At 38.1% G+C, this 20,000-nt stretch overlaps 1 protein-coding gene across 24 annotated transcripts in view; it reads right to left on the bottom strand.

The window, feature by feature from the left end:
- Positions 1-20,000, bottom strand: part of TBC1D5 (TBC1 domain family member 5) — a 559,964-nt gene that overhangs the window by 377,686 nt on the left and 162,278 nt on the right. The window contains exon 4 of one of the 24 annotated variants that reach the window (XM_070467030.1): positions 3,392-3,459. The exons of 22 other annotated variants lie outside the window; for them this stretch is intronic. The gene's annotated coding sequence lies outside the window, so the exon portion shown is untranslated. Of the gene's footprint in view, positions 1-3,391; positions 3,460-12,326; positions 12,479-20,000 lie in introns of all 24 variants that reach the window. One more of the 24 variants, XM_070467031.1, reaches the window with a different exon arrangement.

Below are 20,000 nucleotides of genomic sequence, written 5' to 3' on the forward strand. Positions count from 1 at the left end.
TATCTGAAGAAATGATATTTAAAGTGAGAGCTGAGTGACAAAAAGAAGCCCATCATGGATAGGAGTCTAGAAAAATGTCATTCCACTGAGAAGAAACAGACAGTATTGGAGCCCAAAGGCAGAGATAAGCTTGTGCCACAACTCCAAAGTTCCTTGGGCTAGAGAAACAGCGCATCCTAACATTTAACTTGCAATTTTGCACTTTCCAGGGGTTCTGTTCACTATTAATATACTAGCCCCAAATCCTGCTTGGGAAATAGAAAATAAACTATAACCATATCAACTGAGGGACAAACACAAAACTGACTGTATGGTACACATGAACTCTTTACTGGACTAACAGACAGCACACATGTCACCTGGACCGTCGTCTTTGGGACAAGAGAGAGACAGAGAAGAAAGAGGGGAGAGCGAGCCAGGCCCTGCGCCCCGACCGCTGTAAAAAGGCCATCAGTCTACACAGAATCCTGAACTAAGCCACGCGGAAGGCCATTCCTTGTCTTTAAAAATGTTCTTTATAAAACTACAGTGAGATTCTATTTTTCACACATCAGATGGGCAAAAATCCTCAAGCCTGACAACACAGACGAGCAAGGACCAGGGCAAGAGCAGCTCGGCAGAGGCCACACACCGCCGGTGCCCACACGCCGCCGGTCAGAGCGGAGACAGGTACGACGCCAGCAGGGGCACCTGGCAACGCTGAAACAAACTAGAGACGTCTTTTTCTTCATCCAGAAAATCCACACTGGAAATCACTCCCACAAACATATTAGAACACATACCTATATGCACATGCCCACGGCTCCAAAAACCAAAAGCAAATTCCTAATTTTTATATAACGTCACCCGGCAATAAAATTAACCTGAGTTAATATGAAGCTATTTACAGGCTTTATTTAGCCAGCACTGTGGTAATCACACATTTTCCATCAGAAACAGTAACTTGTTTACCACTGCTCTGTGATTTTGGAACATACATCACATTAACAACTGTGAAATAAAAAAAAAAATGTGAACTTCTAAACAGCTAGTCTCCCTATGGATTTCAGGTAAGGAATTTAGGATCTGTACAAGCTTAGTCACTAGAATTTTTTTTAATTTACTTATTTTAATTGAAGGACAACTGCTTTACAGTATTGTGTCGGCTTTTACCAAATACCAACATGAATCAGCCAAAGGTTTACCCATGTTCCCGCTCACCTGAACATCCCTCCCACCTCCATTAGTACAATATTTTTAATCAAAGCAAAATACTGGAAACCACCCAAATGTTCAACAAGAGGAGACCAGTTGAACCAACCATGAACAACTAGTCTTTCCTTACTTTAAATCCTATCACTCAGCCCACTATGGGGGGTGCAGTATTTTCTGTTTGTAAGACACATGCTATTTTTATAGACAACTTTCACTTCACATGTCTCTTACAGTAAAGACACTTCAAATAAAATCCCCACTCCACAGGAGCATAAGTAGATCTGGTGAGAAAAGATTGCACGGAGTAACCCAAGATTTAAACAGCAGCCCACGGTTATTATAAAGAGGTCAACAGAAAAAGTCCTTTACCAAAGCCCATTATTTACCACTTCACTAATCCATTCTTTTAAAAGGAGCTCACCCAGAAACATCTTCTGGAAAAAAAAAAAAAAACACACACACACAAAACCATGGTTTATGTCAGCTCACAGAGGAGTAATTTAGAAAGCTTTACTCAGAGCCCCACAGGAAACCCGTAACCAATGTCATCAGTGAAGAGCTGCGCATTGACCAGAGCTGGTGCTGGTCCTGAAAGGACAGGGAGAAGGCTTAAAAAAAACAGGACCAGGAACTTTTATCCAGGAAGCTTAGTTCTGGACAAACACATTCTGGACAAGAAGAACAAGAGCGTGTGATATTCAGGAACATGTTCTAGAAAATTAACAAAGCTTGATGACAAATGAATACACAGGTCCTTCACCCTCTCCTGGCAGGGAGAACTTTTCTGCCATCTGGGTGCTGAGTAAAAGCTTTACACAAACGGGAGCCAAGCTAGATCCGAAAGGGTGTAGAGCAAGGTGGACCTCGGCTTCCTCCATAAGATCTTCCCGTTCTAGTGTCGTGACCCCTCCTCCTTACAAACACTACAGCTGTGTGGCATTTGTCTTCATCTTAAATATTTCGCAGTGATGTTTTTCCTTACTAATGCAAGTTCATAATGAACACAGTAAGCTGAACTATATAAAGTTATTGATATTTAAGCTTTTTACCTACCAAAAGAAGGCAATTTCCAATGGTTTAAACTTCCTTTTCTTTACCATCTTCTCTTCATGTCTAGTCAGTACCCACCCCAACTCAGGTTCTCCCTACTGCTCCCCATCACATATGACAGTGCCTGAGCCCGCCTCCAACACCACCTTACATACAGACTCTTTACACAACAATATCCACAAACACAGGGTTGATCAGGACATGCCTTTTTGCATACCTTTCTCTTCTACCCCCAAACACTTAGAATGCAATGGATCACAACTGATATTTTTAAAGGATAATCTTAAAACAGAGCTAGTTTATCAAAAGGGTGACTGCTTTTCAAATTTTATAATTATTTTTATTAAGTAACTACTTAGAAAAACTTTTCAAAACTGATTGCTACAGATTATATAATTCCTTAACAGCAAGAATACTGGAGTGGGTAGCCTTTCCCTTCTCCAGGTGATCTTCCCAATCCAGGGATCAAACCCAGGTCTCCCACCTTGCAGAAGGATTCTTTACCACCTGAGCCACAAGGGAAGCCCCAACAGCAGGAAATGACCGTTATTAACTGACCTTAGAGCAATAATTTACATACAAAAGTGAGTTATACTCACTGACCATTTCTATTTTTTTCATAAGTATGAAAAGTAAGAATACAAAAAGCATAAACAAGCAGAAGGAACATTTAAGTCATTGGTAAACACATACTTAGGAAAAGCTGAAGCAAATAAAAATTTAACTGCTTAACATGAATGAAAAGCACATTATATGTTGATAAGCGCTTAAATTACTAGTAAAACAACAAGTATTGATTCTAACTATTCATTGGTGACAAAACTAGAAAAAGTGAGTGTAAAATCAAGAATTAATCACATGAAAACTCAACAAATTTTCCATGAACAACTTTTAAAACAAGAGAAATATAAAACCAGTGTATTAGGGAAAAGAACAGAGTGGTGGCTACTTATTTCTCAGGGCTGCTTTGACAATGGCTTAAATGAATTAACATTCCCAGTTACACGTAATTATTGATGAGATTATATGTCTGTGTCTCAATAAATGTATATTTATATATATATATAAATATATAAAACTTCTATATAAGGTCTAAAAATGTGCACTGATACTAGCAACCATGAAAATGGAAATATATTTTGTTTACTTTTCACTGAAATTTTCATTGGTAGTCACCTTCTGGTCTTTTCTTTTTTGGGATCTGAGCATAAGTAACTGCCATAGAAAGTTAAAAACATTAGAAGGTAATATTTTACATAAAATAATTTGTCAGGCATAATATTAGAAATTTAAGTAAAACAGGATACAGATACAGAGAAAGACACAGCTATATACCAAAATAAAACACAGTGATCTTAAACCCTTAAGGCAAGGTCAGTCCTGGCTTCCTGATTACCCAAACTATGTTACAAAAACATTAGAAATCCTCATGATACATATTCTTCTCTCTTGTGAATTAGACTAGCCCATTTACATGGTTATAACAGCTATTAAAAAGCAAAATTCAATGGAGTAAATTTTAAAGGTCTTACTGGTTTTATCCAACAAATATGAGTTGGGCACCATCCCATTTAGCAAACAGAAAGCAATGCCAAGAAAGTGTACAAAAATGAGAGGTTTTCAAGGCAGAAGAAAGCAGGAACAAGGAGGTTTATCAGGCAAATAAGAAGACTGGTTATGGCAAGATCATCCGAATTTTCGACTTCCCAGGTGGTGCCAATAGTGGTGAAGAATCTGCCTGCCAATGCCGGAGGTGGAAGAGATGCGGGTTCAACCCCTGGAAGATACTTGGATCCCTTGAAGAAGGAAATGGGAACCCATTCCAGTATTCTTGCCTGGAATACCCCATGGTCAGAGAAGACTGGCATGCTACAGCCCACTGAGTGGCAAAAGAGCTGGGCATAACTGAGCACACACACATTCTTCTTTAGGGGGCAGCAAGGGTCCAGTGTTCAGTAGGTAATTCTTGATTGACTAGTTTAAGATTTCATTTCTGGGAGAGCCAAAACTATAATTAGGTTGTCTCAGTTTGGTTACATGGGGCTTAGCATAACTGACTCCATTTTGGGCCTGGTGTTTTGTTTTTAACAGAGCCAAATTCTTCTCTCTACCTATAAAAAATTATTACAAGATTAGACTTTTTTTCAAGAACCCTTAGTTTGTCAAAATTCTGTTTTAAAATACCTTAAATCAATGAACTATGACTTTATTCATAAGGAAAGTCAACTCTAACAGTGAATCTTTAATAAAATTAAAATCATGTTCCCAAAACCTCAGAGGATTTGCTCTCAGAATGATGTTAACAATTTATTTATTTAAATTGCAGTTTGATTTCATGGAAAATAAGAAACTCTACAGAAAACACAAACTTAACAGATTGCACAATATAAAATTATCACCTTACAATTTAATATTAATAATGGCTAAGACTGTCTGAAAGAAATTGATGAAAAACAACATTAATAGCACACCATCAATATCAACTGGGCTTCTCTTTTTAAAACTTTCAACAGTTATACACAGAAGATGAAAATATACTGCAAGGGAAATCAACTTCAATGTGGTCAAAAATTAATGGTCACAAGCAAGGTGGAATCCATGTAGTTGTATCTGGGGATTTTCTACATAGCCCCGTAACAGATCATTGGTCACGCACAGCAGACCAAAGGTAAACGGGGACACGAGGAGAGAGGGCGCGTCTCACTGCCGGGGCTGGCAGCTGACTCTGCACGGCCGCACAGGCGCAGGTTACACTTTGTGGCCAGTCCCTTTCCTCCCTTTCTCAACTTTGCTACAAACAGTGAGCATGCTATACTTCAGTAAAGCTCTACTTACAGGCACTGAAAATTAAATTTCATATAAATGTTCTTATGTGCCACAAAATACACTTTTCTCTTTTTTTCCATTAAAGATGTAAAGGCCTTTCTTGCTTTGTGTGCTATACAAAAATGGAGGGCACACAAGACGTGGCCATGAACCAGACCTACGTCAACCCCGTTCTCAGTCCTGCGGAGAATCACACTGTCTCTTAATCACACTGTTGAAAAAGAAACTAGAACCTTTCCTAGGCCATTTGAAGAATACACTAAAAAATTTAATATTTCAATATAAAATATTTAAACCACAAGCAAAAGAAAAATAAAAATTTTTTACAAATGCCAATGGAACATTTGGAAATTTGCATAAGGAAGGAGTGAAAGTCGCTCAGTCTTGTCCAACTCTTTGTGACTCCACGGACTACACAGTCCCTGGAATTCTCCTGGCCAAAATACTGGAGTGGGTGGCCGTTCCGTTCCCCAGGGGATCTTCCCAACCCAGGAATCAAGCCCAGGTCTCCCACACTGTGGCGGATTCTTTACCAGCTGAGCCGCAAGGGAAGCTGGAAGATGAAGTGCTTGTCTGCTGAAACCCAGGAAGAGACAAAGGTGATCGTAATACACTGCAGAAACGCAGAGCCCACGTATCCTGACCACGATACAAATCTAGAATTTCCTAGAGTCAAAAAATACTTGTTAGATAACCAAAAATTGAAATAAAATTCACTTCTCAATGGCTGACATAAGGAAAAACATTACACAACAAATGAAATGATGAATGAACACATTAGGCTTTGCCCATCAGTGCTGCGGAAGTTAAAGTGATAGAGAGGTGTTACCTGCCTCCTGAAGAAAGGACCTGAAAGCACCTACAATCTTGCCTAAGAAATTAAGCCTAAATCCAGTCAAGCTCTGGTGGTACCTGCCAACCTGAAGAAAATACAGAACAGAATGTTTACTTGGACCATGAGAACTCTATGGGTCAAACAGCCCAGATTCTTCACAAGCTCATTTGTACAGAAAAGAAAATACTGGCGGTAGGAACTACAGGTTAAGCAAAACTTAAAGGCAAAGACAGTTTTTTAAAAATAGGCAACACCAAACTGTTGTGCCTGGACAGGAATATGTGGGTGAAAATTAAATAACTTATTATTCTGAAAGTCAGAAAAGTGGCTAATTTGGGAGCAAAAGGATGATTAAAACACAAGGAAGGGCTTCCGAAGGGGCTGGCGACGATCCCCTTCTTGACCTGGGTGATCACTACAGCCATGTCCGTCTTATAATAACTCACTAATATATACATTTCTTTCTGTAGTTTTCTTCAGCAGTATTCCATTTTACAATGGAAAGGTTAAGGACAAATTAATTACAGCAAAAAAAAAATCCTTAATTGTTTTTTTTTAGAAAGAGGAAAGAGGACATAATACCTATCCAAATAGGACTTTTTTAAAATACAGGGGTTAAAAGGAGTGCTAACTATAACTTTGTGCCCCAAAATGTGAAGGTCCAAATAAAATTTTAAAAAATGATGATGAGATGGATAGTTTTCTAAATCCATACTCTGAACTGTGCTGTAAAGAAACTGAAGACAACCTAAAATGTTAGAAGATAATTAGAAATGTAGTAAAAGATTTTCCTTTAATATCACAACATCTCTCACTCCCAACCAAAGGCACTATGGGTAAATTTTAACAATCCTTAAAGCTATTTCAAATCCTAAAAGATGATGCTGTGAAAGTGCTGCACTCAGCGGATTTGGAAAACTCAGCAGTAGTCACAGGACTGGAAAGGATCAGTTTTCATCCCAATCCCAAAGAAAGGTAATGCTAAAGAATGTTCAAATTACCACACAATTTCACTCATCTCACACGCTACCTGGAGAAGGAAATGGCAACCCACTCCAGTACTCTTGCCTGGAAAATCCCATTGGATGGAGGAGCCTGGTAGGCTACAGTCCATGGGGTCACAAAGAGTTGGACACAACTGAGCGACTTCACTTTCACTTTTTACTTTCATGCATTGGAGAAGGAAATGGCAACCCACTCCAGTGTTCTGGCCTAGAGAGTCCCAGGGACGGGGAAGCCTGGTGGGCTGCCATCTCTGGGGTCGCGCAGAGTCCGACACGACTGAAGCGACTTAGCAGCAGCAGCAGCACACGCTATCAAAGTAATGCTCAAAATTCTCCAAATGAGGCTTCAACAGTACGTGAACCATGAACTTCCAGATGTTCAGGCGGGATTTAGAAAAGGCAGAGGAATCAGAGATCAAATTGCCAACATCTGCAGGATCACAGAAAGAGCAAGAAAATTCCAGTAAAATATCTACTTCTGCTTCACTGACTATGCTCAAGCCTTTGACTGTGTGGATCACAGCAAACTGGAAAATTCTTAAAGAGATGGGAATACCAGACCACCTTATCTGCCTCCTGAGAAATCAGTATGCAGATCAAAAACCAATAGTTAGGACCGGATTGGAACAACACACTGGTTCCAAATTGGGAAAGGAGCACGTCAAGGCTGTACATTGTCACCTTTCTTATTTAAATTATATGCAGAGTACATCAGGCAAAATGCTGGACTGGATGAAGCAAAAGCTGGAATCAAGATTGCTGGGAGAAATATCAATAACCTCAGATATGCATATGACACCATCCTTATGGCAGAAACAAAGAGGAACTAAACAGCCTCTTGATGAAAGTGAAAGAGGAGAGTGAAAAAGTTTGCTTAAAACTCAACATTCAAAAAACTAAGGCCACATTCTGTAAAGCAATTATCCTTCAATTAAAAAATGAATAAATTTTAAATAAAAACTAAGATCATGGCATGTGGTCCCATCACTTCATGGCAAATAGATGGGGAAACAATGCAAACAGTGACAGACTTTATTTTCTTAGGCTCCAAAATCACTGCAGGTGGGGATTGCAACTATAAAATTAAAAGACACTTGCTTCTTGGAAGAAAAGCTATGACCAACCTGGACAGCATATTAAAAAGCAGAGACATTACTTTACAGACAAACGTCTGTCTAATCAAAGTTATGGCTTTTCCAGTAGTCATATATGGATGTGATAGCTGGATCATAAAGAAAGCTGAGCGCCAAAGAATTGATGCTTTTGAACTGTGGTGTTGGAGAAGTCTCTTGAGAGTCCTTTGCACTACAAGGAGATCCAACCAGTCCATCCTAAAGGAAATCAGTCCTGAATATTCATTGGAAGGACAGATGCTGAAGTTGCAATACTTTGGTCACCTGATGCGAAGAGCTGACTCATTGGAAAAGACCCTGATGCTGGGAAAGATTGAAGGCAGGAGGAGAAGGGGACGACAGAGGATGAGATGGTTGGATGGCATCACCGACTCGATGGACATGAGTTTGAGCAAGGTCCGGTAGTTGGTGAAGAACAGGGCAGCCTGGGGTACTGCAGTCCATAGTATCGAGAAGAGCTGGACATGACTGAATTGAACTGAAAGTAGTTAATAATTCCTACTATAAATAACCTGTAAGAAAGGGAAGTGTCCCAAGTTATTTTATGTTAGCATGACTTTGCAACACCAAAATGTGACAAGAGAGCACAAGAACAAATGAACCTACAATATATTGTGACCAAGATGGGTTCTTTCTAGAAATGAAAGGGCAATTTAATATTATATAATCAGTTAATAGATTTTCTAAGTAAGCTAAAGAAGAAAAGATCATAACATCCCTTCATTAAATGTAGCAAACCTTTGATAAAATTTAATACTCATTCCTAATTTAAAAATAACCTAAGCAAAACAAACAAAAAAAAACACCTTCCATTCCTTAACAGAGCATTAGTTAGGGTGGGAAAGAAACACAAACAGCAGATATGACGGTAGATAAAATGGTAAAACGTAAATGCATTTCTCTTAATAGACAGTCAAGATATTGGCTATTTTGTTCAACATTGTTAAGAAGATTTTAGCTACCCCAATAGGTCAAATAAACAAAACAAGAAGTATAAAATTTAAAAGAAAGAAAAAATTATAATTTGCAACTGTCATTTATCTACAGAAACATAATTTTAAAAATGTTTTTAATTTATAAAATGCTTAAAACTACAAACTTAAAAAAATATATCCAAAACTGCTTGAAATTCAGTAAGTATTAAAGTGAAGTGCCAGGGACTATGCTGAACACTAGATGTACCACAAAGAAAATAAAGGAAATATCCCAGTACAATAGCAACCACAACTTTCATGCATTGTGAAAAACACTGATGGAGAAAACGTGTGATTTGTTTGAAAGGTTTAAACAGTGTTTGATTAAATCAAGATGCACAACATGTTCCTGGATGAAAAGACTTGTTATTGGGAAGATATAAATTCTCCTCAAAGTAATCGGTACCTCTAATGCAGTTCTAATAGATATTCCAAAGGGACTGTGAAGGCAGAAAGTGGCAGACTTAACAAACAGATCCGGAAGCCCTAAACTGCCTGAGCACACCTAGGGTTTACTTAAGCACATACAATGAAGGAAATAGCTGGGCAAGGGGAAAAGCCACAATAGATCTATAGTTATTTAAAAGTGTAAGGTCTGTGTAAGGAGAGAGAAACAGATTAACAGATCAAAATTAACTCCAAAATAGATCCATAACTATATCAAAATTTAGAATATGACCCAGGGGCATTTGTTGATGGATTGAATCTGGTGATTAAGAGTTATTTGGCTGCACAACTGCAAAAAAGATATTACTTGCTGTAACTAGGAAAACCAGAAGAAGATCAAATGAAGCAAGAACAGAATAAATTTAATTGTAGACCTGCTGAATCTGAAGAACTACCATGAAAGCTAAGTACAGAAATATCACATACATTGTAAATGTACAGAGTGAGGTAAGTGGGCGTGGAGGTCGACAGTCCTCTCTGCTGGAGCAGTCGACAGTCCTCTCCGCTGGAGCAGTCGACAGTCCTCTCCGCTGGAGCTGTCAACTCGAGAGTCACACGAAGTTGCTTCCTGAAGTCCTGCACAGACATACTGTCGAGAGGAATGTGTAGTGATGGAGAAAAGCAATGGATCTTGAGAAATGCAAACACTTAAAAACCAGGCAGAGGAAAAGAAGTTCAAAGAGATACGGTAATCAACCAGGAAACAATCAGGAGTGTGCAGTATCACAGAAGCAAGAGCAAAACAAATTTCAAAATGGAGAAAAGTCCAACCTGAAGTACTGAAAGTGTCTGCTGCAATTATCAAAGTACATTCTGCAGTCTGCGAAGAATTCCAACCATGAACCTATATTTCAAAAGCACCTTTAAAGGGCTCAGATAGATAAAATGTTTAAAAGAAAATAAGAGAAGAAAGAAAGGTATTAAAAATGGAAGGAGGGTAATCCAGAAGAACATACAAACAAGAAAAAATGGTCATCTCTGAGGAAAGAATTATAAGTAGTTTTAAACGTTACACACTTCCATATTGCTTAACTATAATATCTTTACCCAAAACATGGAGCACTTAAATGTCAACAAAAAATAAAAATCATTTATTTTGGGGGGGGGGGGGTGGGAAAAAAATGAAAAAGAAAAGTACCTCCCAGACATTTTATTTTTTTTTAAGTTATTATTTAAAAGTAAAAAAAAAAATGCACAAGGGCCCACATAGACCCACAGCATTCTAATTCATTATAGCCACATCCTATGACATGAAATGCTTTTATTCATTCCTTCAGCCAGAGTCTATTATGACCCCTCCCTGTGCTAGAAACACTAGAGGCAAAATATAATTCAGATACTGCCCTTAAGCCACAAGAGTTGACAGTAAAGAACACAGAAATGTAAACAAACAATTTTAATTCAACATGACAAGAAAAGTGCCAAGAAAGGAGTAAATTAAGGTGTGTGATAGAGGAAAGACAATTTGAACTGAATCTTGAAGAAACATTAGGTGGGAGTTCCAGTCAAGGTCATCTTCTTCCAAAGAAGCAGAGAAGCGTCAGGAAATGTCTGAGAAGCCTGAGTGCCTCTAACAAACTTCAGGTCTCCGTCCACCCGCTCTCCTCGCCAGGCTTCCTGGCTCGCCACGGGTGCCCCTCCACCAGTGACGAACACCTCAGCGAGGCTTCATCTCGTCTGAAGCACTCAGCACAGGAGAATTCTCATCTCTTTTTCAATACTCTGTGCTTAAAAGAAAGTTAGCGTCCATACATCAATTCATGAGTTCTTAACTCTTAAACACCCTTCTTACGCATTGTTTTTAACTTTGAACCTATCACATTGCATAGTGATACCCTACTACTGAATGAAAAAAAGAAAAATAATGAGTCCAAAAATCCAATGAGGTTGAAATCAATATCAAGGAATAAGACTGATTTATCAACAGCCACATTTTGCTAGTATTCATACGCTGCTATTTTAAAGAAAGAAAGAATCTTAGTAATTCCAGAAAAAACATCACTATTGCCATTTTCTTTAGAAAAGTTATATATGTCCATGGTTGGTGACTGAAATAAAGATCTTCCCAAGGGATGAAGTGGTAGCCAAGGGTTGAGGGAAAAAAAAAACCAAAAGAAAATCTCTTTCCTAAAATAAAATAGCATTTCTGTATTCACATACTATTTCTGTTAAAAATCACCAGTCATTTATTTGTTCATTCATTATTTCTCCAGATTAAACAAAATATATCTATTGTATATTTCATATACTTTAGAAACAAAGAAATCAAGTTATCATCTCACTCATTTATAAAAGAGAAAGGTATTTTCTTTAATTTAAAATTAATTAGCAATTAATTTAATTTCACTTATACATTTCAATTTAGTTTTCTATTTTGTGTGGAAGTATGCCCATGTTACATCTGATAAATTTTGCTTAAAAAAAAATATACCACAGTTTCATAAGGGATAAAAATGTTAAAATTCAAACTTTCAAATTACAGCTATATGTATCCTAAATAATTTTCTCCTTTGATATTCTCTTTAATTAATATAAGTGTAACACAGCATCCTTCCTACATTGTAATATTATAGCACAAAATCTGAGATCAGTTTTTAAGCACTCAACATTCAAGGGGGAAAAGCCATGAAACCAAAGCCTCATTACAGTGATCATTCCAGTTACATGGCCATTTCATACAATTAAGAGCCCTATATCACACATCTGTAACAGGTCTACAGTTACATGTAGAATCGTACACTCGACATTAAAACACCACCCCACCATGACAAATTGGTTATAACACCAAAAGACATTTCTAAAAACTGACAGGGTTTAAGTGGAGACAAACCAAGATATAAAAACAAGATAAAATAAAACAAACCCAAACAATGCTGCTTTCTGAAGGTGACACAGGTAACTGAAGGCCACACTGTTGAAGATCTGATACACATCAGGAGGCCCCTCCAGAGTGAATACTGAAGTCAGCAGAAGTGGGGCTGGGCCTATCATTTACCAAGGCCTATGACCTAAGAACTGGAAGAAACTTGCTTTTAAATTAAGTAAGCAACCAAACTTACTTTTAAATTAATGGTATTAGAACTAGAATAAATTTCAAACAAACCATATAAGATTAAAAATGAAAATGCTAACCCTCGCTTCTTTCTCCCCTTGTCCCTCTCCACTCTGGGTTTTCCTGTCTCTCTATACATGGATGCACATGTGCATTTGTGTAAGTAATTCATTTTAGGACGCTGAGTTACTAACACAAAAATTAATAAAGTCTTCTATAAGCAGACTTGGAAGGCCATTCTATTTAGTTGACATTAACTTTTTGAATAAGGAAATCCAGCAAATCAACTTCACTAGAACCAGAGTCTTTTAGATATTTTGGTAAACAAAAAATCTTGTCTACCTGTTAAAAATTCAATAGGCAGAGAAGGAATGTCATTGAAATAAATAATTGAGTCATCACCTGATTATTTCTCAGACCTTAAACCATTATCACATATACAAACATTCCCTATATCTACATTTTTACCAATAAATAAAATTCTGATTCCCTGTTGTTACCTTAGCAAAACACACTAAACCTCATACCAATTATAGAACTGACAATACATACTCCTTAAAAAGAAAGAATCCTGAAATAATCCACTTTGTTTCTAAATAGACATCACTGTCTCAGACTTAATCTTCAACATTTCTACAAAAGAATAACTATCAAAATTAGTGAAATGTTGCACAGTTCTTATTCGGGAGAATACCCTGACTAAAGCAGACCACTCACTAATAAAGTGCAACTTAATAAATCATGTGGAATCTTATTTTGTTCAAACCCTTACTAACTCCTAGCACCATCTGTTACCATCAAAACTATATGACAAGATATGATATATAATTAATAGGTAAACAACAATCTAATTAAAATGGACAAATACTCCATGTTCCTGCCATTTGGGAGCTCTAATTACAGACTAAATTTTAAGCTTGAATTAAATATTTAAGCTGGAAAATTAACTTTCCTTCTCGAGCCTTGAATACATTAATACAGATATGTGAAGCGACTTCCTGATGGGAACTTAAACATGTAATTTAGTTTCATCAAAGCAGTTACTAATTGTTAAGCAGCAGTACCTTACCATATGTACACAATAGCTATTCAGAGCGGAAAAGGTGGCTCCGAAGCACCCCTCTGCAGCCCTTTCCTGACATAAATATAAAATGTATATACAGTACAGCAGTAAACACACACACTGAAAATAAATTACTTCGAGTCTGCAGCTTTCAACGCTTCTTGAAGACAATTAGAAATTTGTGTAAATAAACAAAATATACCTATATTTGACAAGGCAAAAACCACACAAAAGTAAAAAAAAGGCCAGAAGGACAAAAAGGATCCAGGTATAAAATTCTAAGATAACACAAAATTAATTAAAGACCCTGACCTACTGAACCAAAATAACGAGTTAAGACAGGATACTAATTCTTTTCTTTCTATCTGTTCCCTTCACAGAATATAGAAGACTTCGGAAATAATGTTCGAGGGAGCATTTAGAAATATGACCACTTAAAGGTGAACCTTTTTTTACATGTTTCACTAATTTTTAATGCATGAAGAAAAGATTCAGAAAAATGACCTTAACAAGCACCTGTTTAAGAAAATAAATTCTACAAGAATATAAGAAATACACAAAATTGCCATTTTATACTGAGCAAACAGGGAAAATGACAAATCCCTAAAAAGGGTATATATCACTTTTTAAAAATAAGTTATTCTAACTCTTCATAAACATAAAAAATGCCAGGTCAAATATATTAACACAGGTTGGTTATGAAAAGAGAATACTGTCATTAAATATTTTTTTGTTAAGCATTAAATAGCAGTTAACTTCTAGGTTATACTAAAATTACTTTATTTTTATAATTACACAGAAATAGTAGTATAGTGCACTGCTTAACATTCAAGGCCAACGAAAAGTATGTAACGCCTGCTTACATTAAATTTCCTACACTTGACATTTTCACCAGAATTTAAGTGATATAAAATTTAATCATAAAGAGATCTGCACTTAAGAATAAAAAAGAGCTTCCTGTTCTACTTTGACAGTGCATGCTTGGTCTCTAAGTCATGTCTGATTCTTTGCAACCTCATGGATTACAACCCATGAGGCTTCCCTGTCCATGGGGTTTTCCAGGCAAGAATACTGGAGTGGGTTGCCATTTTGTCCTCCAGGGGATCTTCTCAACCCAGGGATTGAACCCGTGTCTCCTGCATCGGCAGGTGGATTCTTTACCAGTGGGAAGCCCACTTTGACAAGAGGAAATACGTTTACTATTTTGTAACTCATCACTCTTATTCTAGGGTCTGCTCAAGAATAAGTTTGCCTGTTTTTGTCTACCAATATTCCCTTATATATATATCCTTTCCAAAAGTTGCCAATATTGTACCAGTGCTGAAATTTTCACTCATGTGAATTACAGAACATTTGAACCCTTTATATTAGTGATGCCTAACTATGTGAATATGAAGATACTTTTTTAATTTCAAAAAATAAACATTTGTTATAAAGATGTAATGTACAGCATGGAAATATATTCAATATTTTACAATACTTTTGTATGGAGTATAATCTATAATCCAATTACTATGTTGTGTACCTGAAACTAACGTAACATTGCAAATCAACTATACTTCAATAATTAATAAAATAGTGTATATGTTCATATTTTAAAGAACAAACTTTCTATAAATTTTATACATGGAAAAAATCAAATATCTGCTCTAAAAACAGGTAAGTGAATATACTCTCAGTATGTGACAAAACACACAAACTAAATCCACAGATGTACATTCGTTTAAAGATGCTGTCATTTTCCTCAAGTTTCATAATGATCTGTAGCCACAGACTTGCAAACACCCACAGAAAGAAAAGCAGAGCACTCTTGGAACAATCCTCTGCAGCCTTTATTCCCACGTTATCCTGTATCACACAAAGAACAGCAAATGAAGGGCAATCAGTACGTATTACTGAGAGAGAAAAACTTTCCTAAAAATTGATTTGACGGGTATACAAAACATAGCCTGGTTCTTATCTAATACTAAATCAGTCAAGTGGAAGAAAACAGAAGCTACTCCGTAACGCAGGCCAAAAAAGTCTATTCAATTTTATTTCAGATCTGTATGCTGTGAAAGTGCACGCCACGGAATTTACTATGATGACAGCCATATAGATATGAAATTCATGACATATTGATTCAACATATTGAACTGGTTTTTAAAACCAATTTATATAAATGATTATAATAGTCTATATTATGTTTAGCCTTTGAGGCATATGGTAGTAAATTTGAATTCAATTTTAAATAAATCTACATAAATATAAAAAGTTCAGTAATTTTTACCCACCCTGCATATGAAACAGAACAAGTTAAAAAACAAGAGACTATACTTTATAAATGCACTTGAGGCCAAAGTTCAAACAGGCCAGAAACCTAAGTTTATTTCTTACAAAGAAATAAAAAAATGACTGACTTTCATAAGACAAAAAAAGAAAAAGAAAGTCATCAATGGGGAAGGTACTACTGAATACTAAGTAGTAAATATTTATATCAACATGCATAAAAATATATATTTAGCAGTAAAAAATGATTTACATTTACTACATGTTCTTACTATATATTCTACATAAAAATTAACATAATTCAAAAACTTCACACTGATGTATGGTATACATATATTTAGATGGAACTACTAATTAGGATAGGAATACAGTAAATCCCCTTTGAAGAACTTATGCAACTTACAAAATGCAAGCATTTTTAAAGGCCATCGAGTTTTCCTTGATAAGTACTACAAAGTCAGAAATTCTATCCTTTGCATAAAGACGATTCTAAGATCCCATCAGTAGATCAGAGCTCAGGCTCTGATTAACTTGGAGACTGAGTCAGGAAACATCCAGGCTCTGGAACATGGGGCACAGACAGTGTGTGTGAAATGAAGCAGTCTTGAAAATCAACATTTGCACCTTGACCTCTCACCTCATCCCTGTTCCATCAAATAATTAAATGCCCATACATGCAGAACTTCTAAACACAGTAACCCAAAACCAAGAGGGCATCTGAATTTGGAATTTATTAGTCTAGTACCATCAGAGGCATTTCCAAATGATTATCATTTGCCAGTTGCGTGACAGGAAACTTGCAGAGCAGAGATGAGTCAAGCTTCTCAAAGCAGCACTGTTACGTGAGACTCTTCTCCCCATCCTGTCTCAGGCCGTGTGACTAGAACTCCGACCCCTAAGGCCAAACATTGTTCTGTTTATGACACTTTTCCTCCAATATTTTCTTCTGAAAATTTTTGTAATTCGGAAGTCTGCAAGAATGTTACAGTCAACATTCATATACTCACCACCTAGATTCTAATAACATTAATGTTTTACTTTAGTGGTTTTATAGTTTACTTATCAAGCCATCAGACCATCGCTTTCTTAAGCATTTCAAAATTGCAAATGCTATGATACTACTTTTTCAACATCTTACACAAATACTTCCAAATATACATAAAAGGTGAACACCCACCCAGAATCTTCAATTCATTTTAGTATATGTGCTTTAGCATAACGTCCATCATTCTGTCAATCCATCATATTGCAGTATTTTAATTACCTCAATTACTGGTTGCCACTCTTGATTCCCTTCTGCAAAAGGACAGCTCCTGCAGAGCTGTTTGTATGTATTCAAAACTGTTACCCTACCTTCACTGCTTTCAGTTCAAGAACTCTTTAGCTATACATGCTTTAAACGTTTCTCACTTCTAAATTTCCTACGGAGTATAAAGACACAAACCCTTCAGGAGAGAAGAACTCATTTGTTTCTATTTTGCAAAAAAAAAAAAAAAGAAAGAAAAACAAATATTTTCTAAGGTTACTAGATAAACTGCAAAAACTCACAGAAAACCAAGTTCTCTGGGGAAAATCTGAGCTTTAGTTAATCAAGACACTTGACAAGTGGCTTTGAAACTCTACTTTGCAGAAGTTACACTACTAAAGGTAAGTATTTATATTTTTATACTTATGCATGGTGTGTGATTCTATGATGCATACATTCAACAATGTGATTACATGATGTACAACTGTCATTTTCTGTTGGTAAAGATTTCACTCCCAATTCACATGATGGAATTTATGTGCATTTTATGTGTATTTCCTGAAGTTTGGCTATTAATCTAAATGAATATACCACTCTGTGTCTACAATCCTCTCTACCCCGAGGCTCCCTTAAACCCTCAATCAGAACAAGTACTTTCAAACTCACTGAAAGACCTAGTCCTTTGACTTCAGCCCCCTCCGCACTTTCCAGTGTCCCTTCCTCCCCTATCAGACGGAACTAGACTATCTGAGGTCTTCCCAGTACAATGTCCTCTCTCGCCGCGTGTCTATCAGCCGTGTCTTTCCTGAAAAGCCCCAACACTAGCTCAGGCTCAGCCACCTTCTCTGATTCCCCGCTCCACGTGCTGAAAAGCCCAGGACACAGTGAACCAACAGGAAGCCCGTCCACCTCTCGGCCAACTGAGACAGAGCGGCCATCAGGGGTGGGGGGGCACCCTGAGAGCGCCTGCTGGAAGGGGCGCCGCCCGCAGTCCCACCTGCAGGCTCCAGCAGGGCGCTCGCCCCCCAGAGAGAGGGCCCACCGCTGCAGAGCACGGGCCAGGCAGCGGTCAGGCAGCGCGGGCTCTCCCCGCACCCGCCGCCCTCGAGACCGGCCGGCTGGGACCTCCCCAGAGGGCGCTGGTGTCTGACGCTCCCCCGGCCTGCCTTCCCCCTCTTCCTTCATCACAGGTGTCAGATGTGCACTGGGGTCTGAAGCTTTCCCACCTCACTCCTGGGCCCCTCTCTCCTTTCCCTCCCAGAGTCTCCCTCCACCCCCAGTAGATTTCTGAAAACTTCCATATCCATCTCGGCGTCTGCTTCTTGGAGGACCTGAACTGTCACAGGCACTACTTTACTATTTCTACTATTATCAGTTAAAAAAAAAAACTCACCCTCCTCCCACAAAAATGAACCCCTCCACTAGTCTTGGCCCCAAACCTGTCCCATCTTTTCAGACGTTAATCAACAATACGCCCAAACAGAGGTCATCCTCTTCCCCTTCAAAATGTTCCTCTTGGGCTCATCATCTATGGAAAGACACCACCAAGATACAGCCAGATACCTGTATTTTCATCTTGATCCTCTCACCTCAGACTGGTTAAGTCCCAGACAATTCTACCTCCTAAATTAGCCCCTTCTTCTGCCTTACTCCTGACTCCCTTACTGCTGTCTCAAATCTTCCCTGACCAACTGCAACAGTCTCCTAACTAGTAGCCTGGCTCTTGAGTTCTCCCTCCAATCACTCAAATGCTTAAATGTCACTTAAGGGCTCTTTCTAAAATTCAAATCTGACCACACCACTCTCTGGCTTAAATCCCTTCAGTAAGTCACAATTCCTTACACCGCAATCTGAGGTTCTTTCCACCCCATCTGTCTTCCCTGCTCTTTTCCTTTTTCCTCCAAGACAGAAAGCCCAAATTCTTAATGTATAATCCACAACCCTTCAAAACACTAGATTTTATATCTACAATCTCAGATGTCAACGTTACCCCACATGCAGCTCCCCAAATACACTTTAGCTCTGCGATCACCCCTGGGCCACTGCAGGCAACACTGCCCTCCCCCTGAAGGGTGTGTCTTCACACGCCTCACACAGCTCAGTCTGCACCTTCTCCGGAAGCCTCCGTGGAACCAGCCCCCAGTCCTATCTCCAAGATGTACTAAGTATTTTTTTCCTGCAGTCTACAATCTCCCATCCACGACTCTATCATTTCATTCATCGCACTAGATGTTAATTTTTTTAGTGCCACTTCCTTCTATAAACTGCCAGTTCCTAGAAGAAAGAATCATATTTTAACTTGTTGATCCTAGAATACTGTTTGCAGTAACAAGTACATAAGCAAAAGTTTTTCTGGGCAGAAATCTTTTCAAAAAAGGAAGAAAGAAAAGATTCTTAGTACCTCAATAAATCTGTGAATTATTTTACAAAATAAATGTAATTCACACTTGCCGGTTTTCATCCTCACTCCTGTGATGGTTAATTTTATATGTCAACTTGACTGGACCAAGGGATGCCAAAGCAGCTAGCAAGACATCACTGAGTGTGTCTGTGTGAGCTTCTCCATAGGAGATCAGCATTTGAACTGGACTGAGTGAAGATACCAACGTGAACGGGCATCATCCAGCACATCCAAGGACTGGACAGAGCCAGACGGTGAAGGAAGGGCAAAGTCTCGCTCTGAGCTAGTAGAGGTATTCGGACTCAGACCTGGACTCAGCCCCTCCCTCCATCCCCCATGCCATCAGCCCAATTCTCAGGCCTTCCGACACATCACGAATCACATACTGCACACGTTCCCAGTTCTTCAGCTTGCAAACGGCAGATCAGGGGACTTCTTAGCTCCTACGCTGCATGAGCTGATTTCCGTCTTTCACACACGTAGATCCTTTTGGTTCTGTATCTCTGG

Source organism: Odocoileus virginianus, chromosome 4 (genome assembly GCF_023699985.2).
Source record: "Odocoileus virginianus isolate 20LAN1187 ecotype Illinois chromosome 4, Ovbor_1.2, whole genome shotgun sequence".
Classification (NCBI taxonomy): Eukaryota; Metazoa; Chordata; class Mammalia; order Artiodactyla; family Cervidae; genus Odocoileus; species Odocoileus virginianus.